At 40.2% G+C, this 12688-nt stretch overlaps 1 protein-coding gene and 1 pseudogene across 1 annotated transcript in view; both read left to right on the top strand.

Annotated features, from left to right (window-relative positions):
- Nucleotides 1–269: 269 nt before the first annotated feature.
- On the top strand, nucleotides 270–2376 carry LOC146578995 (histone H1 pseudogene; annotated as a pseudogene).
- Nucleotides 2377–7609: 5233 nt separating this feature from the next.
- LOC146578994 (uncharacterized) overlaps nucleotides 7610–12688 on the top strand; it is a 34802-nt gene continuing 29723 nt past the window's right edge. Inside the window, exon 1 of the mRNA XM_085260444.1 lies at nucleotides 7610–7741. The gene's annotated coding sequence lies outside the window, so the exon portion shown is untranslated. The remainder of the gene's footprint in view (nucleotides 7742–12688) is intronic.

Below are 12688 nucleotides of genomic sequence, written 5' to 3'. Positions count from 1 at the left end.
TGCAGCTCCAAAGCAATAACATGATAAAGAGACAGCAGCAAGTCCTGAGCACAAAAAGTCCCAGCAAAGCAGCAGCAATGTGGACAAACAGCAGCAGCAGAAGAAAGCAAACCCATCTTCCTGTCTGATTGGATGAATTCCACGGAGGGGCGAGCAAGATGGCGGTGGCAGCATGTTGAACTGCTCAGAAAGGACTGAGTGACTCGGGCAAGCCACTTTAGCCAGCAAGCTAGCATGCTGGCTAGCGACATGAAAGAAATGGACCCTTCATGATGCGTTCAACGTGCCAGTGCTGTGGTGGGAAAGGCTCCATCATAAACACCCCCTGCGCCCTGTGCAGAGGTTTCAGGCCAAGAAGAAGAAGACGATGACTTCCAAGCCCAAGAAGGTCGGCCTCAGCGTGGGCGAGCTGATTGTGAAAGCCGTGGCCGCTTCCAAGGAGCGCAACGGCCTGTCCGTGGCCGCTCTCAAGAAGGCTCTGGCTGCCGGAGGCTACGATGTGGACAAGAACAAGGCCCGTGTCAAGACCGCCATCAAGAGCCTGGTGGCGAAGGGCACTCTGGTGCAGACCAAGGGCACCGGGGCCTCCGGATCCTTCAAGATGAACAAGGCTACTGAGAGCAAAGCCAAGAAGCCCGCCGCGGCCAAAGCCAAGAAACCAGCAGCAGCTGCTAAGAAGTCGCCCAAGAAGGCAGCGGCAGCACTTCAGACACTAGCACAAAGTCAACCGCATCAGAGGAGGGACAGGACAAAGCTGAAGGAGAAACTGCCTGCTATTGGACTATTGAAGTGGCAGAGGACAATAGTGAGAGTGGTGAGAACACAAATTTTGTTATTAAATGTGGGAAATCAAAATTTGGGTTAGCAAACCTGGGGAAAAAGAAAACTGACTGCTTAAGTTGGAAAATTGTGAAGGAGTCTGAAACATATACAAACATATACAAAATCACACAGAACATGCCTTAACCCTACTAATACAAACACAAAATAACTCATGAAGATTAGACATTTTAAGCGTGAGTCTGTTTATCATCTTGTCCAAGTCACCTCGTGTGATGCAAAGACCAGTGGAACTCATAGCACAGAACATGCTCTGTTGGAGATGCAGCTCCACAGACATGCTTGTTATCTTTCATCAGTGTTAAAATAGTGTCAATTTAGCAGACACTTGTTATCAAATACTGAATTTATCCAATAAAAAAAATTGACTCTCTAGGTTACAGGACAACAGTTTAACTTTTGTGGGAAAAAAGATCCTGGTTTGACCAACCAGTGATCAGACAATAAATTTAGTTGTTAATATAGCTTCCTGCTTGATTGATGCAGCACAAGTAATTTACTGTATGAGGGAAATTGTCTTTTGTGATACTATTTTGAACATGCATTTCTGTCGTCCTGTCAACTTAGCGGGTTAATAGCTGATATGCAAATTAGTTGATCAGTTTTAGATTAATGAAAGGTGACTGAATTCTAGCACGAGTGAATGAGATGTGTTGGAGTTTGTTGTGTGTTGAGTGGAGACTCTAAAACACTGAGTTTCCTGTTTTGATGTGCGAGTGAATCCTGTATTTAGATACACAACTCTGAATACGTCAGAACAAACTTCTTTTGTGAAGTGCATGACAGCATGTCACATGTTTTATGATGAAGGGAAAAGGAAAACTGAATAAAATGGGTGTGTGGCCTAAATGAGTGAAGAGCACAGACCGGGTGATTAAACTCATAGCTAATAAGACATATTAGGCTTATGTTGTGTGTTGTGCAGCTGATGGTTGGTTTGGAGTGAATCTAGCTAATGATTCTTCTCCTGTTGTGAAGATGATGAGGAGTTTGTGTCATGACTTAACAAGGCCTTTTTATTTTGATACTTTCACAGTGCACTGAGAGTTTGGTTTGATAATCTCTGTTATTTTTTATTTTTCATTTTTGAACAAGCACTGATTTTGCTTGTGAATTTCTTTTCTTTGAGCAGATCTGCAAGTCGGGAATTAAAAGCGTTACACATCGTCAAGAAAATTGTTGCAAGTGAGTTTCTCCACATTTAAAATGGGTTCAGGAGAAAGCCACTTATTTGGGACAATTAGGAAATGAGAGTCCCCCCCAAAAAGGATTCAACGAGGAAATCCAGTCTAAATTATTTTTCTTTTTGAAATAACGTCGTTTTGCTGAGCGTGGAAACGAATGCGATGATAATTTCCACAATTAGCAAAAGAAGGAACCACTGACTGAATGAGTAAGAATTTTAAAATAACTGACTGACTGAACATGATTGTGTGAAGTTAACCCCCACCTGACAAAGGTGCAGATGAACCCATGTGTTTCCTTTTACAGGAGCAGAAAGATGACAGCAACACTCGAGGTTGCATGATGATTTAACCTTTTAAATGCCATTTTCTGTGTCTGTGCATTTATCAGGTGTGTTATTCATAGGCTTGTGTTGCTCACAGAGGGAGCTGTGACAAAGTATGCATACGCCTGCGCAAGCGCTAATATTTGCATTTTCTTTTCTTACAGCATGCCAGTTCTTCATTTGAATTGATGATGCGATTTATACCAGGACAACTGGTTGATGTTTTTTCCTACTACAGGATTTCTGGGTTTATGTGTGAGGAAAACTGTGTTTACCGGTTATGAGTGGTGATGCTGTTACATTGTGTTTTTGGGAAAATGTGACGGTTACTTTGATGATATGAATAACATATTTTCCACAGCAATGGATGGTTGATTTTATGGTGTTTTTATGGCACCTCTGGAATGTGGTTGGCCGACGCCTGCCCACCAGGATAATCAATGTGTGTTGCTAATGTTTGTTTTTTGAGACTGCATGTACAAGATTCAGCAGAAGCGGACAAGTGACATGAGACAAACAAATAAGAGATGCGGTGTTATGTTCTTTTTTTTAAACAGAATTTGATTTTTTGGGCGTGTAATATGTGGGACAGAGATTTTGCACTATAAAAGACAAATCAATACAATGTAGACAACTTTTTGGTATCTGTATATAAAGTAAGAGGGATAATACATATCTGGAGACTAAAGCATAGTGGAAGGTGGAAGCAGGTAAAACGTTGTGTAATCCACATTTTGAACACAATAGAGTTTCCTGTCTACAAACATGTAGAGATAATTCAGATGCAAAACAGAAGTAATGTTGCATTTCACAGAGCATTGAGTTTTCCATGTGCAAGCTACTGTCTATTGAAATTAGAAAATAAAATACATTGTGTGTGTTTAATGCAAATGTGTGTCCATGATGTAAGATATGATGGGCTCATATCTACAGACTTAATTTAAGATGTTGGACAGTTCTGAACAAAAACGGCAGATTTGAGCCAGGCGTGAATAATGTACAGTGCCAACGGTACAATATATCCACAATCATTCTTTAAAAACCTCTTAGCCTCTAACCTCTAAAAAATAGTTAAGGAATTTTTCACATAGGGCTTGAGAGGTCTCAGTCTGAATGATGGAGAGTGGACTTATCAACGAGTTAAAAATCCTAAATAGAACCTGTGGCTTATGACTATTAGTCGCAATGATCTCCGATAGAAAAGAGGCTTTTGCGGTTTTAACAGCCTTCTGGTATTTCTTCAGGCAATTATGAAGAATGTCCAAGGAGATCTGAAGTTTGTCTTTCTTCCATCTCCTCTCAGCTTGGCGACATTCACGTCTGAGAGTACGGGTGCAGTCATTCAGCCATGGTTGACGGGACGGTTCAAGGCGTTTAGTCTTTAAGGGGGCCACAGTGTCTAAGATAAAAGTACAAGTGGCGATAAAAGAGTTAACGAGTTCGTTAACCGGTGTAGCTGTATTACAGTTAGCATCGTAGAAGGCAGAGTTGGTCAGGGCCATAGAGAACTGGGCAATAGTCTCCGAATTGATCATACGCACATTTTGCACAGGACTAGGGCTGCCACGATTAGTCGACTAGTCACGATTATGTCGACTATTAAAATCGTCGACGACTAATTTAATAGTCGACACGTCGTTTGAAGCTTTGTAAGATCCCAAGACACAGGAATAAGTAGTAGTGTTTAAGAGTGTAATAACGGACTGAAACAGAAGATGGCAGCACTGCATGTACAAGGATGCCAGCTGCCGTTAAACCCTGAAAAAGAAGAAGCTGTGTCCCAGAATTCATAGCATGGCCCAGCTCAGTTGTCAACAATGGCGGCAGCTAGTTAGTTTTAATATTATACTCTTATTATTCTTTTTGGGTCACAAAATAAACGTTTAACATATTTTCAGGCGAGAATGTAGCTGTGTAAACCTCAAATATCTGCTCAGTTTATCAAGACACCACATATTCTCAAAAGCGCTCCGAAGTTTTCGGAGATGTCTGTTACCCACCAGCTCGATAGTTAGCCGGGTTCAAGGCTCATTAGAGCCGGTGAGAACACCGGTCTCCCGGCAAATCGTTTTCAAAGCCACCACTTTTTTTCGCTACTCAGGTTAAACATGTAATATAAGTCACGTAGATAAAAATGTTATTATTTTGCTTTTTTTTAGTATTTTATTTGTTCCTGAGTAAATCGGTTTGGCTGAGAAATAAATTTATAGTTTTTACACAGCTGAATAAACGTCAAGCAGACAACTGATTATCAGAAGTGTGAGATACTCGAGAATATACTCCGGTGTCCTGTTATATTTTAGATAGCAAGGAGCAGATGAGACTGAGTTTATTAAACTCCACCGAAACAATCTGCAGATTTCATTAAACTTTAATAAACTATCATCTTGTCCTTATTTTTAGTTAGCACATACCTTAAACACTTCAAGCTGTAAGCTAATGATAGTTATATAAGAGCAGATGCTGCTGGTGCAATAACCTGTACGTTTTACATTCAATGGATGCATGATCTGATTAGTCGACTAATCACAAAAATAATCGGTGACTAGTCGATTATCAAAATAATCGTTTGTGGCAGCCCTACACAGGACCCGCACATTTCAGCTCCATATTACACGTTTTGACATTGAACGAAACTGGGAAATGGTCAGAAATCCCAGGGTTGTAAATGTCCGTGATGCAAATGTCCAGGCCGTAGGACAGTACCAAGTCAAGTGTGTGGCCCTAAATATGAGTTGGTTTGCTGACCCACTGAGTAAGGTTAAAAGAGTCTATAAAGGCAAGAAAGTCCTTGACCAGCGGGTCCAACTCACAACAAACATGGATATTAAAATCACCAGTGATGAGAATACAGTCACAACTTACAAAGAGGTTTCCTAGACAGTCAGCGAACTCACAGATCCTTATTGAATTTCGGTGGATGATACACCAGGACGAAGGACTTGTTCGCCAGCGATCTGATATTAAGCACAGCCATCTGGATCGTAGTCATCTCATTGTTGTTCAAGGTTCAAGGTTCAAGGTACTTTATTTGTCACATGCATAGTTATACAAGTATAACACACAGTGAAATGTAACCTGACACACTCCTCGACATGTGCAAAAATGGGGGGGGGGGGGGGGGGGCTGTAGAGGAAGAACATTATATATATATATATATATAGTATGTACATTGGGTGAATGTGCAGTAGTGGCAGCAAGCAGGTGAATTCTGTACATTAATATGAATAAACATCTGACTATTTTACAGGATAGACAATATAAACATATTTAAAATTAAAGGAATTTGAAATGAACATTGTGCCTGGGTTTAGAGTGTTTGGAAGAGAGTCCTGTCTCAGTCAATTATAGATGTTGCTGATATCTGACTTTTTTAGGAGAACTGATTGATCTAGATTAGATTAGATTAGATTAGATTAGATTAGATTAGATTAGATGAAAGTTTATTAATCCCTTGAGTGGGTTCCTCTGGGAAATTCAGTTTCCAGTAGCACAGCACCGACAGAAGTTGCATGTTACAGATACAATAAGGGGAATGAGGGTAAGGATATAAGCATAAATACACCATATATACACATATACACATATATAAATACAGAATATATAATATGGATAAATAGGATTTCACATTTGAGTGAGTAGGAAGGAACTGCAGGAAAAGTTACTTTGGCAATATCCCAGTTAAGAAGTGATCAAAACTTCACAGCGTAGAAAAGCCAGATTAATCCTGAATTCATCTGGATAACATGAAGTCCTGCATCATTACGACACCTGGTCAGAATCCTTTAACACTGACATTCTATGGATGGTAAACATGGTGTAAAACCCTTTATTTATTTGCAGTCTGAGTCTCTGTGCTCTATGTTTCTTTGTGTTTGCTATAGGGCAGAAAATATGAAGAACTTTTCTATCGTCAGGGACTCAAAAATCACTTCACTTTCAGGGGGAGAGGAGTTAAATGATTCACACAAATGTAAACTACACACTGCACAAGTATATGACACACAATTTACTGCATACTGTATGAAATCTGAACCTGAAGAAGTCAGTCTTCTTCCTGTTGTGGTCGTGATAGAAAGAGGAACAGAAAAACTGATTATGGCCTCACTTCTCGTTTCAGCACCAACACAGACATTTGTCATGGTCCTGGGTCATGGGACCCAGTATTTCTGAGTTCACGTTATCCTGTTATTTCATCTATATTCTAGTTTTTTCTTCAATCTAGATAAATTTGGTCATGCCTAGTTTACAGTTTTAATTCATGGTTTATCAGGTTCACCTTGTGTGATCACGCCTGTGTCAAAGTTCCCCTGGTTGTTACGTGTGTCTTATCTGTCATGTTTTAGGTCTGTGTGTTCTCATTGTCAAGTTTGTGTCATGTCTACATCTCCATGTTTCCTGTTTTATTTTGAAAGAGTCCGGTGTTTTTTGGTTCATCATATTTAGTTTCATTTTCCCTATCCTGTCATTATGTTCATTGTTGTCAGGTGTTTTCCCATGTGATTGCACTTCCCTTGATCACTCCTTATGTGTATTTAGTCTGTGTGTTTCCGTTCAGTTAGTGTCAGGTTATCATCATCATTGTTACAGTCATTGTGTTTCACAGTTTACTCTGTGTTCACAGTTTCTTCGTGGTGTTTTCACTAAGTGTCGTAGTCTTTTACTCAGTCTGAGTGTTTTCAGTCTTCTTCGTTTTCTTAGGTTCATTTTTGCTATTGCTTACAGCCAAATAAAGGTTCACCTTTTGTTAACACCTGCAAGCCCTCTGCGTCTGCTTCTGGGTCATATAAACGAACACACTTGCGCACCCCGCCGTGACAACATTTACACTTGGTTTGTCTGGAAAGGGAAACTCACTGCGCCTTGTGTTTTATCTATATGCAACTTTTAAAGTGGAATATTTTCTCCATGTTACATAGCGAACAATTTAAATGTCAGTGTGACCATCAGTGTATTTTCACTGGCTTAAAAAACTGCTTGAGTTTTCCTGATATTCAACAAAGTGAACTCATTTAAGATTTGAGAACAACAGTGCAGCGAAAGCAAGTCAAACTACATCAAATGCCTCTAACATTTTATAGATATTTCTAAAGATAAAATAGAAAATACTCTCCTAATCGACCAGTTCCCGATTAGCTGATTCTGAACTTTCTCAAAAACATGTCTGGGAGTGTTTCACTTCTCTTTCCTGAAATCGGTGTCAGATGATCGTCTCCGTGTGAAGCTGCATGTGAAGGTAATGTTTTTCAGTCTGTAATATTTTCATGGTTAACATCAGCTGTGTGCAACGTAGTTCGAGCACAAACAGCATAAATCTTCCCTTCTGTAGTTCACGCTAACAGACTCACAGCTGGACCAACGACAGTTAAACCTTCTTCCATCTGTTAGTGTGTGAGTATAATTCTGGAATCAGCAGAGCTGTTTTTGAATTCATGTTTTCATGAAATGTTAGAAACAGGTTGTTTTGAAAGGTTTGACCTGCTTTTGTAACTTAAAGCACTAAAAGTTGATTTTCTTCTCTGCTCTCTTGAAGCACGTCTGCTTTATTGAAATATTTCCCCTTTTCCTTACACAATCGAAGTATTGCATCACATATTTATGTGCTGAACATGACAGTAAACCAGAAACAGCTGACGTTATTAATGAAGAGCATTTTTATTTTTATATTTTATTAATATTTTATTAATTAATGAGATGATCACATGCTCTATTGTTTTGTGTTGTTTTCTATATGTACTCTCATGAAACAGTGATTGCTAAGATGTTAGTATCTGAAGAGGAACTTAATCAAGGGACTTCCTGGTCATCTGATATCCATAACACTGTTTATTACATATTTACTTTTTCTTCTTCTTTTTTTTTTTTTTTACACCAGTTTGTATATTTGTACATTTTATATTTTGTTCTCTGTTAATGCTGTTCATATGTATATTGTGCTGCAGAACTGAGAGTCAGGGGAGGATGGTTGGAAATTTGTGATCATTGTTTGGTCATGCCTCCCCTGTTTAAGCAGCACAGGATTCTTTTTATAGCAGAGGGACATATAACTGTGTGTCATCTAACTGTGAAGGAATTATGTAAATCAAAAATAAAAGACGCATTGGCTGCCAGAGAAGTAAGCATTCAGTATGGCCACAGAGAAAGTTTTGTTTGTTTGATGAATCGAAGAGATGAAAACAAGATCATGAATCCTAATAAAAGGTCTGTAGACAGTGTAGGAGCATTCTGGCTGCATTCTTAAATACTTTTAAAAAATCTAAACACACAGAACTGAGCAGTCATATCAGCTGTTAGTCATGATGACCTTGATGAGGACACTTTCTGTGTTATGGCGAGCTCTAACACCTGGGTGAAAACTATCAAATATATTATTCACACAATAGTTTAACTGAAATGACAGTTTAGAAATGTTTAAGGCTTTTTCTTTCATAATTCACTGATTGAGTCGGCGCAACATTTAAAGGAAAAAAAGGAACTTCATCTTAACCAGTTTGGAAACTGAAACCTAATTACTGACTAAATGCAACTCCTGACTCTTGGTGGCACTGTCACTTGGTGTTTGCTATCACGTCCTGTTCCTGCTCAAACACAGTGGTGTTTTTGAGTAGCTTATCTGCTTAGCAATTTAATTAAAAACTGTTTTCATAAACAGTTCAAAACTTTTTTCATAGTACAGGGCTCTAGACTAACCTTTTACCATGGGCGTACCGGTATGCCCAACTTTAAAGAGTTAGGCGTACCGGCACAAAAGTTAGGCGCACACAAATTTTATAATAATTTATATAATATAATGTGTTTTTCTGGATACACTGTGCTTTTTCAGCATTCAAAGATTGATGACACCGTGTCAGCCCTCTGGCTATGAATTTCAGAAGGATCAGGCCTTAACTTAACAGAAAAGTTAGCAATAGTTCTTTTCCTATTACAGCTACATCCACTTCTGTCGTGCCTAGGCTGCTCACAAGGGCTGGGTATCATCACTGATTTCTATAATCCATTCGATTCCGGTTTTCAAAGTCCCGATTCGATTCAACTTAGCCTCAGACAGTCAGAAATATTATAATTCTGATCATTTATCAGTACTGACTTCATCAGAATTGTGAACATCACAGCAGATGCCTTTGTGTGAAAGTAACTGAGAATAAAACACAGAAAAACATGAAGGAGATTTTCCTGGTCTGGCTTTTTATAGCAGATAACCTTAAAAATATTCTACAATGTTCTGCATATAAAGTTTAAATTTCTTCAGTATTGAACAACAGAAAAAATAGGCTTTCTTGTCCGAAGTCATTTAAGTGAAAAAAAGAAAAGAAAAAGACAGCAGCCACAGCGCTGTAAACAACGGTAGACTGGTGGGTAATAAGCGAATGAATAATACAGAAAACAGAGATTGGAGACGGGAAGCTGTTCTTGAAGTACAGAGACAGATAGAGAGAGAGCTAGCTGTGCATGGAGTGCGATTTTAATAGTCGTGGAAGCAAAACAGCAAAATTCATGACGACATTGATCAAATGTGAAGCGCAGTTTGCTGCTTGTTTTGCTGCTGGCTCAGTGAATTTTGGTTGGAGAGACAAAACCTGCAGCCCAGAATCAGCGCAAAAAGACGTAATCACAGCGCAGACCGGACGCATCAGAACCGCTAAGCTCCGACAGCGTGTCCGTCTACGGGCCGTCGGGTGAGAAAGTCGAGAAAGACAAAGTTGAATCTGATGCGTCGGGTCCGTTCTGTGTTTACGTCTTTGTGTGGAATCCATGTACCTGCTCTCATTTGCTGTTTGGTTGTTGTTGAAATGGTTTTGTGAGCTTTAATCTGGCAAAACACAGTTATATTTAAAAGTTGATTCAGGATTTAATGAATTGATATCGCTTTATTCAACCTACTCACCTCCCACTTCCACCTGCACTTTCAACTGGACTACGGCCAATCAGAGAGGTCCCGCCCCTGACTATCTCTGATTGGTTTAGTCCACGATAAGGGCAAAATGTGTGTCTGTTGTTGACCACAGGGAAGGTTGCAGATTTCTCTTCACCTGTCCCTCCTGCACTTTCCTGCTCATTGTGTCAGATGTTTAGCTACTCCTTGGCCTCCTTTAGCAGTAATGATACCTGTAACACATGTAGCATATTTGCAGCTCTGGAGGCCAGGATTACTGAATTAAAGACTCGGCTTCGCACCCTTGATTTATCCGTAGCTAGCCAGGCCCCTGTAGCTGGTGCAGCCGAAGATAGTGTAGCCCAAGCAGCTGAGGAAAGAGGGCGGCTGGCTGATGATGAGGAGGAAGCATAGTCCTAAACAGAAGCCCCAGGTACACCACCAACCTGTTCATGTGTCTAACCGTTTTTCCCCACTCTGCGATACACCCAACCACTCTGTGACACTCTGGTAATTGGTGATTCTGTTCTCAGACATGTGAAGCTAGAGACACCGGCAACCATAGTCAATTGTCTTCCAGGGGCCAGAGCAGGCGACATTGAGGGAAATTTAAAACTGCTGGCTAAGGGTAAACGTAGATTCAGTAAAATCATAATTCACGTCGCAGTAATGACACCCGGTTACACCAATCAGAGGTCACTAAAATCAATATTGAATCCGTGTGTAACTTTGCCAAAACAATGTCGGACTCTGTAGTTTTCTCTGGTCCCCACCCCAAGCAGACCAGGAGTGACATGTTTAGCCGCATGTTCTCCTTAAATTGCTGGCTGTCTGAGTGGTATCCAAAAAACAGTGTGGGCTTCAAAGATAATTGGCAAACCTTCTGGAGGAAACCTGGTCTTGTTAGGAGAGACGGCATCCATCCCACTTTGGATGGAGCAGCTCTCATTATTGTACGATCTGCTGTACCATATAAAGCACCTTGAGGCAACTGCTGTTGTGATTTGGCGCTATATAAATAAAATTGAATTGACTTTAAAAGAATATTTTACTTGTTTTTTAAATGAAAATATTTTGTGTAATATTCTCATCTTTATTTTGGTCTTAAGTATGGGCTGTAAAATAATCAAATTCAACTCAATTTTATTTATATAGCATCAAATCACAGCAAGAGTCGCCTCAAGGTGCTTTATATTGTAAGGTAGACCCTACAACAATACATACAGAGAAAAACCCAACAATCAAATGACCCCCTATGAGCAAACACTTCGGTGACAGTAGGAAGGAAAAACTCCCTTTTAACAGGAAGAAACCTCTGGCAGAACCAGGCTCAGGGAGGGACAGCCATCTGCTGCGACAGGTTGGGGTGAGATAAGGAAGACGGGATAAAGACATGCTGTGGAAGAGAGACAGAGATTAATAACAGGTATGATCCAATGCAATGTCTATTAACACATAGTGAGTGAGAAAAGGGACTGGAAAGGAAAAACTCAATGCATCATGGGAATCCCCCGGCAGCCTACGCCTATTGCAACATAACTAAGGGAGGATTCAGGGTCACCTGATCCAGTCCTAACTATATGCTTTAGCAAATGCAACATTTTCAATTTTGTCCACATGATGGACAGAATGTAACTGTGTGCTTTTTGCAGATGTACTTCTTGCATTTCTTACAAAAAGTGCTTGTTTTAATGTCTTCTCGTGAGGGACAGACCTGGCATCTTTTCCATTTCTTTACACCCGTATCCACTGGATCCACTACAGATTGGTTGGATGGTGCACACTTAACCTTTTCAATGACAGCTGATGCTGCTGGGGATCGAGCTGGTCTGACTCGCATCTGGATCTTGGGAGTGACAAGACTTTTTCCCAGTTCTTCCAGGAAAAGCCGACGTCAGAACAATTTACCCGCATTCCAATATTGGTGGATTTCACTCCACAGGACATAGGCATTGTAAGCAGACACATCCAAAATGTGGAAAATTTCCAAGGGCCAAAGACCTGTCTTGCACTGGCAGCTGTATGTTGCTGTGACTTTGTCAAGATTGTCTACTCCTCCTTTGGTGGAGTTGTAGTCTAGGATCATTTGTGGTTTTTTTGTCTTCTCTTGTGCTCAGACATGCATCTGTGTGCATTGTGCTCATGACAAGAACATTGTTATTTATCTTTGGGCAGTATGAAACAACTGTTGCTTTCTCAGTGAAAAGAAATATTGAGTAATGCAGAGATCTTCCCTGCATCTTCAAAATTTCACTGGGAAGTTCTGGCTTTTTTCTTCTGATTTTTCCCAACATAGTCAGCTTTCTCTTCAGAAGTTCCTCTCCAAGCCAGTAGGATGTAAAGAAATTGTCACAGGTGATGTTATCCCCTTGCAGCCCTTCACTCATCTGCAGCACCACACACATCCCCTGATTCTTCTCAGATGCTCCTCCAGGTAGCTTTCCAGTGTACACTTTCATATTCCA

The sequence above is a fragment of the Mchenga conophoros genome, linkage group LG3 (assembly GCF_057382185.1).
Source record: "Mchenga conophoros isolate Kocher_MC1m ecotype Shallow Benthic linkage group LG3, M_conophoros_male_GT1.1, whole genome shotgun sequence".
Lineage (NCBI taxonomy): Eukaryota > Metazoa > Chordata > Actinopteri > Cichliformes > Cichlidae > Mchenga > Mchenga conophoros.
Note: the sequence above shows the minus strand (reverse complement) of the source record. Positions and strands in the feature narration are given on the sequence as shown.